Source organism: Triturus cristatus, chromosome 12 (genome assembly GCF_964204655.1).
Source record: "Triturus cristatus chromosome 12, aTriCri1.1, whole genome shotgun sequence".
Lineage (NCBI taxonomy): Eukaryota > Metazoa > Chordata > Amphibia > Caudata > Salamandridae > Triturus > Triturus cristatus.
This window is the reverse complement of record NC_140595.1, coordinates 101,168,907-101,181,883: the sequence shown is the minus strand read 5'-3', so window position 1 is coordinate 101,181,883 and position 12,977 is coordinate 101,168,907. Positions and strand designations below refer to the sequence as shown.

At 43.4% G+C, this 12,977-nt stretch overlaps 1 protein-coding gene across 2 annotated transcripts in view; it reads left to right on the top strand.

Annotated features, from left to right (window-relative positions):
* Window positions 1–5,259: 5,259 nt before the first annotated feature.
* PRPF3 (pre-mRNA processing factor 3) overlaps window positions 5,260–12,977 on the top strand; it is a 102,535-nt gene continuing 94,817 nt past the window's right edge. Inside the window, exon 1 of one of the 2 annotated variants that reach the window (XM_085639345.1) lies at window positions 5,260–5,551. The gene's annotated coding sequence lies outside the window, so the exon portion shown is untranslated. Of the gene's footprint in view, window positions 5,741–12,977 lie in introns of both variants that reach the window. The other variant, XM_085639344.1, reaches the window with a different exon arrangement.

The following is a 12,977-nucleotide window of genomic DNA, read 5'->3' as shown; positions in this document are numbered from 1 at the left end:
ACCCCAGGAACATGGTGCACAGGTCAGCAGAGCTCTGGGTGGGGCCCTCCACTCATCCTTAAACCATGGCAGAGTTGGAGACCATCCCCGTCCATGAAAATAGGCTCACAGCGCATTGGACAACGTCATGTGGGTTTTATGTCAAACACATGTGGAACTTTTCCTTCACCCTGAATTAGCCAGCACCCCATATGTATTTTTTAGGTCGAGCCTATAGTGGTAGCGCGCATGCGCTGCTCGCTCTGCGAGGCATGCACTAATGGAGTATGCAGTGGAAGCTCTGCCCACTCTCCGGCCATGTTTTTAATTGGCTTATGTCATTTTCTTTTGTAAATGCTGCCTTCTGATTGATTATGAGGCTTGATAGTCCCTCCTTATTATGGCCATGTAGTCAATTGTATACTCCCATGGCTACTGGCCCTTTTACAGTACGTTACATGTTATTTAGACTGTGAGAACTACTTGGTCCATGCCTTCTCACCCCCTTTCTCCCTCCTCCCCCGCCTACGCTCCCGTTGTCCGTGCTCCCCCCTCCCCTTGTCCGTGATTCAATGCAATCGGTCTTGCGTAAATGCGCGACCTATTGCATTGCCAATGCTTGTTTTATAGGGTGAGGGCTTTTGGGTGATGTGGTCGTCGCTCACTGTCTTGGCGATTGTTATTAAATCGCTCTAAGGTTGTTTTGTGGGACTGCCGGGAGCCTGTGTTGCAATAACACGTTGGATGGCTTGGGTTTTAGCAGGGTTGTCATGTGCTCCTGTGGTGAGCTGATGCTGCAGAGGTTGAGGTGGTGATGTGCGTTGCACAGGGATTTATTAGAGCGTGTCTCCATGGAGAGAGATGTTTGACATTGATAGCTGAGGCTAAAGTTTTGAGTCACTTCCACTTTGAGGGTGGGTTGGAGTGTTGTTGATTTGGATTATGTTTCTTGCAGTGTCATCCTAGCAGTGGGCTGGATCATTTTTTTTTTTATTTTTTTTTTTGGAAAACCTTTATTATTCACAGTTGCATCATCACTTAGTGTACATGCACCATCCAAGGTGTTAAATCAAGTAGCCAATGAGCAGACATTTCCAGAAAATATGACACAGCCATTAAGCCGGTAACCCGTGGGTCCGGCGGCGTTATACTTGTTGGCATCGCTGCAGTCTTTAGGCGCGCACCTCGTCAAATGATAGGTCAATGTTGTTTTGTGTGTTTGTTTGGTGTTCCTTATTCGCAAGGTTGGCAACTAGGAAGGCGCTATGTCCCAGCCCGCACCGCGACCACCGCCCAGCCCCCAACTAGAATTGCTCAGGGCGGCGTGGTGAGTCTCAGACGTAGGGGCCCCTGGCCAGCACAGCATCAGCGCCATAGTCGCGATGTGGGCCGGAGCGCGGCAATAATGTTGCAGTATAGCTCACTGAGGCATGAAAGCTAACACTTAAGTCCGGCGAGTCTCGTCTACAGTTTCGTGATTCAGGGCCATGTGCGGGGTATGTGGCACACGTCCGGCCCCCCAGCGCTGTGCCCCTCAAGCCGCTGATCGTCGGGGTACGTCCGGCTCTCAACACAATATGCCCTCGGCAGGAGCGTGCTACTAGCTGCGGACGCACCCATCCCTGGCAGGGCACATGGGTCATCGCTGCACCGCTGCCAGAGAGCAGGGCACGCAAAATAGGGCGGCGCTCCGGGGATGCCAGATGGCGCATACACCGTCTGTTATCTGTGATAAGGCAGGAATCCAGTCAGGGAGCACAACCTATAAGCAAACTGCTCCCTGCGCGTATGCGGCGATAGGGGGAGCAGGGATAAGGGTCGCAAACTCAAACGGGGTCAAGGGGGAGGGGGGGGGAGATCATTTTGCGCTAGAGCGGAGGGGCCAGTAGCTGCCTAGTGGGGCACAGCGGGGCTGCGCGCACAGACCCACACATTCATTTTCTTTTGTTAAGCACTGGGAGATTAACTCATTTGCCCAGAATCACAGGATGTTGAGCATCCCTGCCGAGACTCGAACCCAGTTCCCCAGCTTCGAGGTTGACCACTCTAGCTGTTAGGCCACGTCCTCTCCGCAACTCTAATCTATGCCACTGTATTGTACGCCGCTGAATTCTGTGTCGCTGTACTGTACACCACTGAACTCTTCATCACTATACTCTGGAACACTCTATGCCAATGCACTCTGCACCAGTCCACTCTACTCTACACCACTGCACTCCACATTACTCTGCTCTGTGCCATTTTATTCCACTTTACTTTACGCCACTCTACTGAACACCACTCTACCCTACGCCACTGCACTCTACACCAATGCATTCTACACCATTGAACTCTATGCCACTCTACTCAGCACTACTGCATTCTATACAAATGCACTCTACTCCACTCCACTCTACATCACTCTACTCTGCATCACTCCACTCTATGCCACTGGACTCTGCAGCACCCCACTCTACACCACTGCACTCTATGCTACTGCACTCTACGGCAGAATGTTCTACTCTGCACCACTCTATGCCTCCCTGCTCTGCACCACTCCATGCCACTGCACTCTATGCCACTGTCCTCTACTCTGCATCTCTCCACCCTGCACTCTACTATCCAACACTCTAATCTATGCCGCCACATTCTATGACGCTGCATTGTACGCCACTGAATTTTATGTTACAGCATTCTACGCCACTGCACTCTACGCACTATACTCTGCAACACTCTACACCAGTTTACTCTTCTCTATGCCACTCCTTTATATGCCACTGTAAGCGACTCCACTCTATGCCACTCCAACACAGGATACTCTGTGCCACAACACTCTACTCAACTTTTCACCATTCCACTCTACGACACTCCATGCCACTCTCTTCTATGCAACTAACTTTTAGTCATGCTGAACAGCAGCCACGCTGGTGTACAACATGGCTAAGACACATTGGCAAAGGCAATAGCTTTTGCATAGGTGAGACCTATTGGCATTGCCAATGCTTCTTTAACAAGGCAATTCTGCCTCAGTTCACTTTACTAATAGTGTAGGGCATTAATACTCAAAGTACGGCCTGAGAGTCACATGCGGCCCTCCTGACCTTTACATGTGTTCCCCTGGTCAACAACATTACTTATTACTAGACTGCTGTTTACTCGACTTAGCGCTAACAATAAAAATATGTTAAACAGGCAGACAAGCATTTATTTAAAGATTAATTGATGTTAAAGAAACAATGGAACTAGCGAGTCATGCACAGCTTAACTTTAGGAACACCTTCATTCTTAAAGACATCTTGCATCAAAAGTATAAAAATATGACAAACATTCTTCAAAATTAAAAAATGTAGTTTATTAACATGCAGAACCAAATTTTCACCTTAGTACATCAGATTATATCAGTGCATTGAGAATTATTAATTTAAAAGTGGTTGTTTTCAAACATGAATTTACAAACATGAATTACCCTCCCACCCCCCCAACCTCCTCACCCTGACAACAATTTGAATAGTGAACTAGAAGGCAAGTTAATTGTTACTTGCACTCTTATGGTGGCTTGGGTTCCTATTATACATGAACAACATTATAGTTTATTAAATCAAACACAGGAGAAAGTTTTGCACAGTGCACATACTGAAGTCATGTATTGATACATGCCACCCCTCCGGATTCAGGCGGGAGACTACTGATTTCTGCCATGCAATATCCCGATTCCTCTGTGGGCTTCAACCAACAGGGACTGGTCTAGTGTGATTCGGAGTATGCACTACCAGCAACCTGCCCCTGCTGGTCAGTGCATAACATTTTTACCATGCTCTCTCTGCCTGCCATCCCGCTTTCTCTGTGCTCCCGACAGGTAAGAAAAATCCCTGTCTACTTGCATTTCGAATATCCCATCCTGCAGCCGCACACTTGCAAGTCCCATACATTACAATAACCCGATTGTGGCCTCACTAGAAGTCAATGGGGGAAATGCATTCTCCTGATTATTTTTATTAATCTCCCACTTTTCTCTTATAAAATGTTGGCACATGTGTATTTTGAGATCCTCTTCTATGTGATAATGAAGAGAAAGAGGGAAAATGAAAAAAAACAATTGACTAGCATCACACAATTTGGCAAAGAGATTAAGCCGTGATTAATCCCATGTTTTCTGGTGTCACATTGTTCAACTAAGCCACTAGATCAATGCTTAATTTGAACCGGTCGTTTCCAGTGCTCGGCAGAGGGCACTTAATGGTCAACAAATGGTGGCGCTCTTTATTTCATTTTATTTAGAAATTAGCAAAACAGCTGTTTAAAAATTCCATATGCATTCAAAATGACTAATACCCGCCGTCCAAACCATTCTAATTGTTTGGGGGCCTAGAATAGTCTGAATTGTCACTCGTTGTAGTGCGATAGTAGTTGGGTTTGTATTGTCATTAGCAGTGCTGGCAGGGGCAATGAGTGGTGCAAGCAGAAGTGGCCTCCTAACAAGGACCCTGGCACTTTTCGTTTTACAAATTAAGCACTGCACTAGATGTTTATCCTTCGCTTACCCTACACCCACCATATCGCCAATCCCCCTCGAACCCTCCTCGCCCAACCTTCACCTTGCTGGCATCAGTGTGACCCTCGGTTACATCACAAACCAAACTTTTTGGCCCCTGGGAACATGTTTACGAGAACCCATGGAGTAGGGTAAGTTTTAACAAACGTAGAATATTTTTAAAAAATTATTTTCATATATTTGCTATTTTAAGTGTATGTTTAAAAGGATTAAAGTGCTACCCTAAGTTACATTGCTTTTGTAGGAGAATATAATATAAACTTTACTTTACTTTACTTCACTTTACTTTACTTCAATACTGGCTTAATTATTATTGTTGTTTGACTTTATAGTATACTAGAACGTGTACAACGAAGCATTTGACAGTTGGGACGAGAGATGTGTATGTAGCTGGCCCTTACTTACGTTAAAAGTATTCTCGATTATAAACATGAACTTTTTTTTAAGTCCTGTCCTTTATTTCCCTTGACAGGCAGTTCGTTTTGAGACTGAAAACATTGTACGTTATAACTACGTTAATCCTGCGCCTCGTCTCTAATAACTACGGCGCGAAGTTATGGTACCGCTGAGCTTTAAACCAATCAAGTAAAAGAAAGAGTAATCTACTATTGGTATATGACCTTGCATTGGGTGAGGACGGATGTCTTGTTGCGGATTGGACAGGGAAGTTATTGTAACTTTCTCATTGGCAGTGAGACCCGAATGGCTGTACCGCGCGCAGTGATTAGCTGAAAAGACGATTGTCAGCTGTTCTTTGACTGAGATAGTGTCCAAGACCCTTGTGCCTGTGGCACCTCCCACCTCCATGAGTGGGCGGGTTCCCTGACTTTAGAATGACTATTCCACTTAAGATAGTGTTTCCTGGGGAGCTGGGACTCATTTCGATACTCCCTATGACTAGCGTGAAAACTAGAATGGTAGTTGGCGAATAGGTTATTTTCCAAACTGACGTTGCTTATGCTAGACACCGACTCCGCCCCAAAGCAGTGTCTGTGGCACCATCCGCTCAAGAGAGCCATCCGTACTGTAACTACGTCACGAGTAAGTCACTTCCTGTATCCCTCTCTGTCCCATTCTCTCTAGTATCGCGCCTGGGGCCAGGCCCATAGTGTGCCCCCGTGCTAACAGCAGAGTGGTACTCGTGTGAAGACGGCTTAGGCCAGCAGCCTTCTCCCGTTGGGTGTCTTCGACAACCCACCTTTGGCTCGCACTGTGGCCACTACGAAGCCGGTGAGTCTGACGTGCGGTTGTTCACCCTATGGAATTAAACACCAGTTGGTTTTGAAAACATTGCTACAAGGGGGTCTGAATATCCCATATCCCAACTGATTTGAGAGCAAACTGTAATGGTACCGTAAAACTCTGTTATGAATGTACTTGGATCGTTGCGCCCAGGTGGGGGTTTTATGCGTTGGTTACTTGGATTGAACTAGTTTGTCAAATTGACAGCAATGGTTTGTAAAGTCTAGAAACCGAAGACCTGTGGTGACATGGAGTGAGGTGGATAGGTCTCTCTATTCTTGTTTCTGCTGTTTTTATTTCGCCTAATACCAGACGAGTTTCTGTTAGATGTGTGCTTCTGTAGGAATAAAATGCTGCAGGTGTGTTTCCGAGGGCCCACTGCATCCTTCATGATGTCAACCTCTGACTTGTGTTAAGAACTTGGTCAAGTGTTTTACTAATGTTAGTGCATTTCCAAAAGGATCTCTGAAAGGGTGCATGGTATGCAGTTCAACCCTGGGCCTAGTGTTGCTGACCACAATGCGTTAGACATGGGCGTATTGTTAGACATGGGCGTATTGTTACAGGTAAGTGTTTCGGGCGTGTGGTGAAAGGGTTCTCAACCAGGGAGTGTTTGGGATGCTGCACGAACATGAAGTTCATTGCTGCCTGTCTCGGAACTTCCGATTGTTCTGTCACATGGAACTGGCTGACATATGTCGTGGACAGTGGTAGACATTCACACAGTAACACCCTGCCCCGCCGTACTTGAAGCTGAAGGATGCATCATTCTGACTCCACTTCAACAAGCGTTGCAGATAAAGTAAACGTCATCAGTTAATATGAAATAATTTAACCGTTCTCATCTCTAAAATTGCATACAGTCACGTTACGTGGATTATCTAATGTATGCAGCTGTATATCAAATAATATGACGCTAATAAGCTTATATGGAGCTACCAGAAGAATGTGTTGACAGGACCTAAATATGAGCGAAACTAAAACGCCCCAACGCATATAACATTTAGCTCTAACTACTTTCAGTGTTTCTGTGTTCATTGCCAGCCTTGGGCATTCTGGCCCGGACACTAGGTGACTAGCTTTTTGACCTCCTGTATTTCTGCCAGGCACTGCTGTCATAGATACCACATAACACAACTACCAACTCGCAGTGGAAGCACAGCTGCTAGTGGCACCGAAGTGCTGCGTCTCCTTGTACTGTTTGGACACCATCCATATTGAAGCAGCTGGATTTGTAGTGCAACTGCCAGTGCACACTCGGCTGTCGGACTGTAAGATGGTCTTATCCTGTTATAGAGTTTAACAAGATAACGTGAGAGGTCTCCTAAATTCTTGCCTCCGCGTGCAGGTTCACCTCCTCCCGCACTTTGTAGTGGCCACAGCTGAGGTGTTGATACTCTTGGGAGGTGTAGACTGGACGTTGGACTTCGTTTGCCTTCGTTTATTGCAGTTTGTAATTGTGAGTCCCAGTTGAACTGCACTAATTACCTCCACCAGGCTTTGTCATGGAACCTAGCGGTGTGAAGTTAACCTTTGTATGATGTACTTATACTATCTGTGTGGCACTACAACCCAACCAGAGTCCTGGAAGAGTTTTCTGTACTGTTTACGAAATTATAGCTTGTATCCAAGGATAACTGGTTCAGTGTGTGGTCTGTGAAGATGAGTTTAATCATTGAATTGGCTACTAATTGTTCATATTTATTATTGTGTGAAATGGACTCTGCTTATCCGACAATGGATCTTTGTAGTGTGATCTGCTCACCACAAAGCCATGGCATATGTCAAAAGCCTTTGCCATTTACATGTTTTCACATGGGTAAATGGTTGACCTTTGCTGGCTTATTCTCCTGAGCGACATTGTAAACTAATGGCGTGGATTCCTTGCTGTGTTGCATGGTAGGCTTTTACCTAACTCCTTTCCCTTAGTTTTAAATCCTATGTTGAAACAGTGCAGTGGTGCGAGGTTGAGATGGCGGCCACGTGGCTAACTATATAGGCTTCTTGTGGGCATAAGTGAGTCAAAAGCTTTGTCTAACATGTTCTTTTGGGTAGCGTGAATTCCATACAGGATCATTTTCTCATGGGTATGGTATAAGGACATTTCAAGTCACAAGAGTGGACTGGCCCTATTGTTTGTGGCTGAATGCATTAATAGAGGCGTTTAACCCCAAGGAGATTTTTTATCTTTTAAATATGCAGCCCTGGGCTATGACATTATATATAATCTTGTTCCTGCCCCCCGATTTAAATTTTATCCTATTAGTGTGTCTTGTGTATTTTTTGTGATGCTTATACAACACGTTTGCCAATTCTAAGCAAAGGAAACTTACTTTTTGTGCAGTTTAGTGGTACTGTTTTTACTGACCTTGGAAGATTGAAAGACTTGACTGGCATTGCATGGAATGTAAATGGTGCAAGTAATTGAACCATTTCTCCTGTTTCTTCAAGGGAGAGGATATGGCCCTACGGCTAGAGCAGTGTACTCGAAGCTGTGGTACTGAGTCCGAGTCTCAGCAGGGACGCTCTACATCCTGTGATTCTGGGCAAATCACTTAATTTCCCTAGGACTAACACAATGAATGTGCCCCTTTGTAACACACACAACTGGTGCTCATGTAAAGTGCTCCGATAGCTTCGGATTAAGTTTGTGCTCTATAAAACTCGGGGGGGGGGGGGGGGGGGAGTGGAGACCAGTGTCGTGAGACAATGGTGCTTTTTTCCGTTGTCCAGCTTGAGCAGCTTGTAAAGTCCCCTACTGTCTGGGACTAAGAGGTTGGGGAAAGCAACTTTTCCGTCACCTAGCTGAAAGGCTCACTGCTAGGCGAATCAAGGACTCTTTTTTTCACCTCAAGTGAGGTGTTGGCAGGGGAGTTGCCAACCCAACAGTGAGAGATTTGCTGGTGCTAGCATCACTGTCCTCTAATAAGTCATTTCAAGTGAGTAAGCCATATTGTTCTTATTTAAGACATGTTTTGACTATAGAACACACCTGTAATAATAGGTTAATGTACGTTTGTCTGTGGGCGCTCCACCATATTGTTTGAGTAAAGGGCATGTTTGATTCGTCCCTTGGACAAGTAGGCCCAAACTCCTACAACACAAACGCTGTGGCTGTCCGTTTACATTACCAGAGTATGGAACTGTGAAAAAGGATTGTCTACATATAAAACAAAATTTGCATCTATATTTATAAGTTGTTTAAACAAGTACATATGATTTTTCAGGGGTGCAGAATTTAATAAAATATCTACTCGTCCGTGGGACAGGTTGCTTGATAAATCTACTTGTCCTGTAACAAAATAGTCTCCTCCCTTTGGTGCCTTGTAGTGCGGCGGCAAATATGGCAGCAATCTCATTATGTAAGAGCTCTGATAATAGCCTCTCTGATTATGCCAGAGACCATACCATAGTAAGGTTTGAATACTAGCCATTTCGTATTTTGCCACCTTTCCGCAGATCTACTACCTACTGGGGCTGTAGGTACTGGTAAGCAATAGTTCCCCGTGGTTGGAATGCCCTTTTGAGTCTGTGCAAACATACTAACTTGAATGTTTTATGGGCTTTCATCAGCTCTTCTCTAATATTTTCTCATAGAGAGAAATGTTGGATTTTTACTCCTGACAAGGGCAGAATTAAACTTCTTCCAGGGTTGGGCGAAAAAAGTGTTTAGTGGGATAGTGAAGTTGTTACTGCTCAACAGATTTTCGCAAGAGCATATCTACACATGCATATTTCCTCGTGCGAAAATGCAGTTCACAAATATTTTCTAGGAGTGCGATTTCCTGACCTACTTCTTTAACTTCTTGTGATTCATGAAAGCCGTAAATTTGCACTAATGCACAGACATATTCTATGGGTGCACTTTTTTTTTTTTAACCAAGAATTGAGTGCCTATTTAGGGGTCTCTCTCTCTCTTTCTCTCTTTCTCTCTCTCTCACTCTCTCACTCTCTTTCTTTCTCGCTCCCCCCCCCCCCCCCCCCCTGGCTTTACTGAGAGTGATAGCATCCTGCTCTTACACAAGGAGCATCTTGGCAGGCAAAATAGTTTTGTTCAGTGCCAGGAACTACTGTGCCAACGTGTGGTTTATCAATTTTGTCAGTTTGTTATAATGATGAAGGCCTGGCGGCTTCCACAACAATTACATTTTACAAAAACCATGTCCAAACAGCACACACATTAACAAAACAAAAGGCTGACCAACAATGTCATACCTTTTGGCTTTTCCAACGCTTGTATATTTTCATGTTTCCTACAATTTTGTTGAAACTGGTTACACTGACTTTTCCATTATGGATATTTTTGGGAAATACTACATGCATCAACACATTTTACTAAACAGTGCTTCAAAGAAATGGTACCTAAAATTTCACAGTAGTTTAGCAAAACGTTTATTTTTCTTAGTTGAATTTTTTTAAAAAAAACATTTTATTTTAAAAGCAAAGAATCCGTGATATTGCTTTCAAGCTTTTGCGTATATTTGCATCTAATCAAAAAGCCCCCTGAAAGCATTATACATAGCCTGATATTGTTAAACTTTGTAAATACGTGTACATATTTTTATACTGGAACCACTGTCCGTAATGCTGTCTGAACTTACAACCTTTTCTTAGACAACTCACCCTAATAATAAAGGCTTTGTATTAATGAACCATAAATGCAAGTTCGAACAGCACTAACATAGGGACACACATATCACAATAACTGCAGACAATGCCCTTCACTGATCCATAATGTGCTATTGTAATCTGGCAGCCGAAGGGTTTGTGCTGCAGATGGTTGGGCCTACTTGTCCCAAGCACAAAATAAACATGAAAACTTGTCCCTGACCCCAAACAGTATGTCCTGGGCGTCGGGCTATAGGAATTCCACACACCTGATTTTTTTTTTTTTAATCAAAGCCTTTACTATTAGGACAAGGTCTCAATAGAAATTAGTGAGCTCTGTTTGAATTATTGAAAGTAGTTTCAGTTTAAAAACTTATATAAATGTTCCAAATGTAACAATTTGAGGCTACTTACAATACTCCATAGTTTAATGAAAGTATAAGCGGGAGCCTGAAAGCATGGTTGGTGATTGCTTTAAAAATTAAAACGTGCACTAAAAAATGGAACTTGGAAAAAAAGTACGAAATTATTTTGCAAATTTAGATACTTTTTTATCAAAGGCATCAGGTAGTAAAAGATGTTTGATGCATGACTAAATAATAAAAAAACAAAATAATAAAACTGAATCTGTGCAAAATCAGTATGTGCTAAATTAAATTAGGGATCTAGTTTTCAAAGAAAGTCTCAAAGTGCCCACAAAGGAATTCACAAACTTTACAGCAGCACGACTGGAAACCATGCTCCTTGCAAACTTTGTGAAAATGCTTTTCTTCTCCCCTTGTCAGAAGTACATTTCCAATCTTTTTCAGTGTTGAAAGATTTGAGAGGAGTTAATGAATAACCATAAACATCCACGTTTGTGAGTGTGCAAAGACTTGTAGAGTAGTCCAAACCAGGGCTACCACTCCCACCTATTATAACCCATGCATGTAGAGTTAAAGTCATTGGAGAAGCTTGATTAGCAGTTTCAAATTTAGATGGGGCATTCTGGGCGTAGATGATATGGACCCAGGCCCCAAAAGACCCATCGGAAAATTTCACTGAGAAGGCACCTTGGAGACTCTGGTACCCAGCATGTTGTGGTCACATAGATGTAAGAAACGCCTGACCAAACAATCTATGGATAAGCCTTGTGCTGGGGAGTAAAGTTCCTTGTATCCAGTACCTCTGCATAATGGAATGGTGTATGGAGATAGTGAGGTTGGAAACTTCTGTAATCTTGGCAAATCCCTTCCTGCAAGGAATATTTACCACTCCAATCAGGAGACAATCCGTATCCACAGGTAGGTTCACAAGGACCTATAAACAAAGTGAATCAATTAGAAGGGATAGGGAGCAGTGTACTCAAGGAAGTATGTGGAACGGAAGAATATTAAATCCCAAGGTAGAGATTGGCGATCATGAGGAAGAGGCCGAAAGATAATCGGCTGGAGTAAGTGGGAGACATCGAGGGCAGGAGACCAAAGGGTTTAGAATGTAAACAATGTAAAAGGACCAGGAGTCACCAATAAGGACAGTTTGAGGGATTCATACAGAGCAGGCACAGACCATAGAGCTCAGTTTTAGTAACAGAAGAGAAGGTCAACTTTCAATGCAGAAAAGGCCATCTCTTTGGAGAGACCGGCTGGTTGTTCACCCTACTGAGAAACCTTTGCTAGGCCCTGGGCTATAAATTATGGGTGGGCTGGGACAACAAGGTGTTAAAACACGGGAGAGACCCAAAACCTTGTGGAAAGGCATGAAGGGACCCCCTAGTGTGCGGAACAATGAGGGCTGCATGGCAGAAAAGCACACAACAGAAGACAAATAAGAGACTTTACAAAATGAGGTCTAAATTCCTCGGATAATACTCCAGCAAGGGGAGCTGGTGGGACATTGGTGGATAGAGACTTTAGAGTAGTAGGGCGTAGACATCAAAGATCTTTGTCATAGCTTCATATCTCTACGTGCCACTTGTCTTTCCCTATTCTTAGGACGTTAAAATACGACCTACATCAGTGGTTCTTAAACAATCTGTTAAGTCTATTCAGAGGGCCCGCTGCTGCTTAGAAAGTGACATAACATTAACAGAATAATAAAGTGTATATAAATAAAGAAGCATAATTGAAAAATGAAAAATAAAATTTTTCTGTTGATGGAATGAATTTGAAATTGTAGGCTAAAAATTAAGTTAGTATCCTCTGATTGATTTTTGGGAGCAGTGCATGTGCATCAAACAAAATATAGTATGGACATTGAGTGGCCTCAACTGAATTTAGAAAAGCTCCAATCTTCCCAATACAATTTTGATTAAAAAAAAAAAAAATCCTGTTTGTGAATTAAATACAATATTTCATCATTTGTCTATTTGTTTGATCAATTCGTATTTTCTGTATGGTTTTGCGGTTCAAATCATCTACTGCTTAGGCCAGGGTCCTTCGCTTCGAGTAATCTCAGTGAGGGTCCCTGGATTCTAACAATAATTTAATGTGGGTCCCTGGGTATCAGCAATGATTAAGTGGGGGTTCCACAGAAGTCAAAAGGTTAAAAACCAAAGGCCTCGATTATTCTGTTTAGGGTAATACCAGCATATACCTTAGTTTCCATTCTATTTGTCAAACTGTTATTGTCCGTTCAG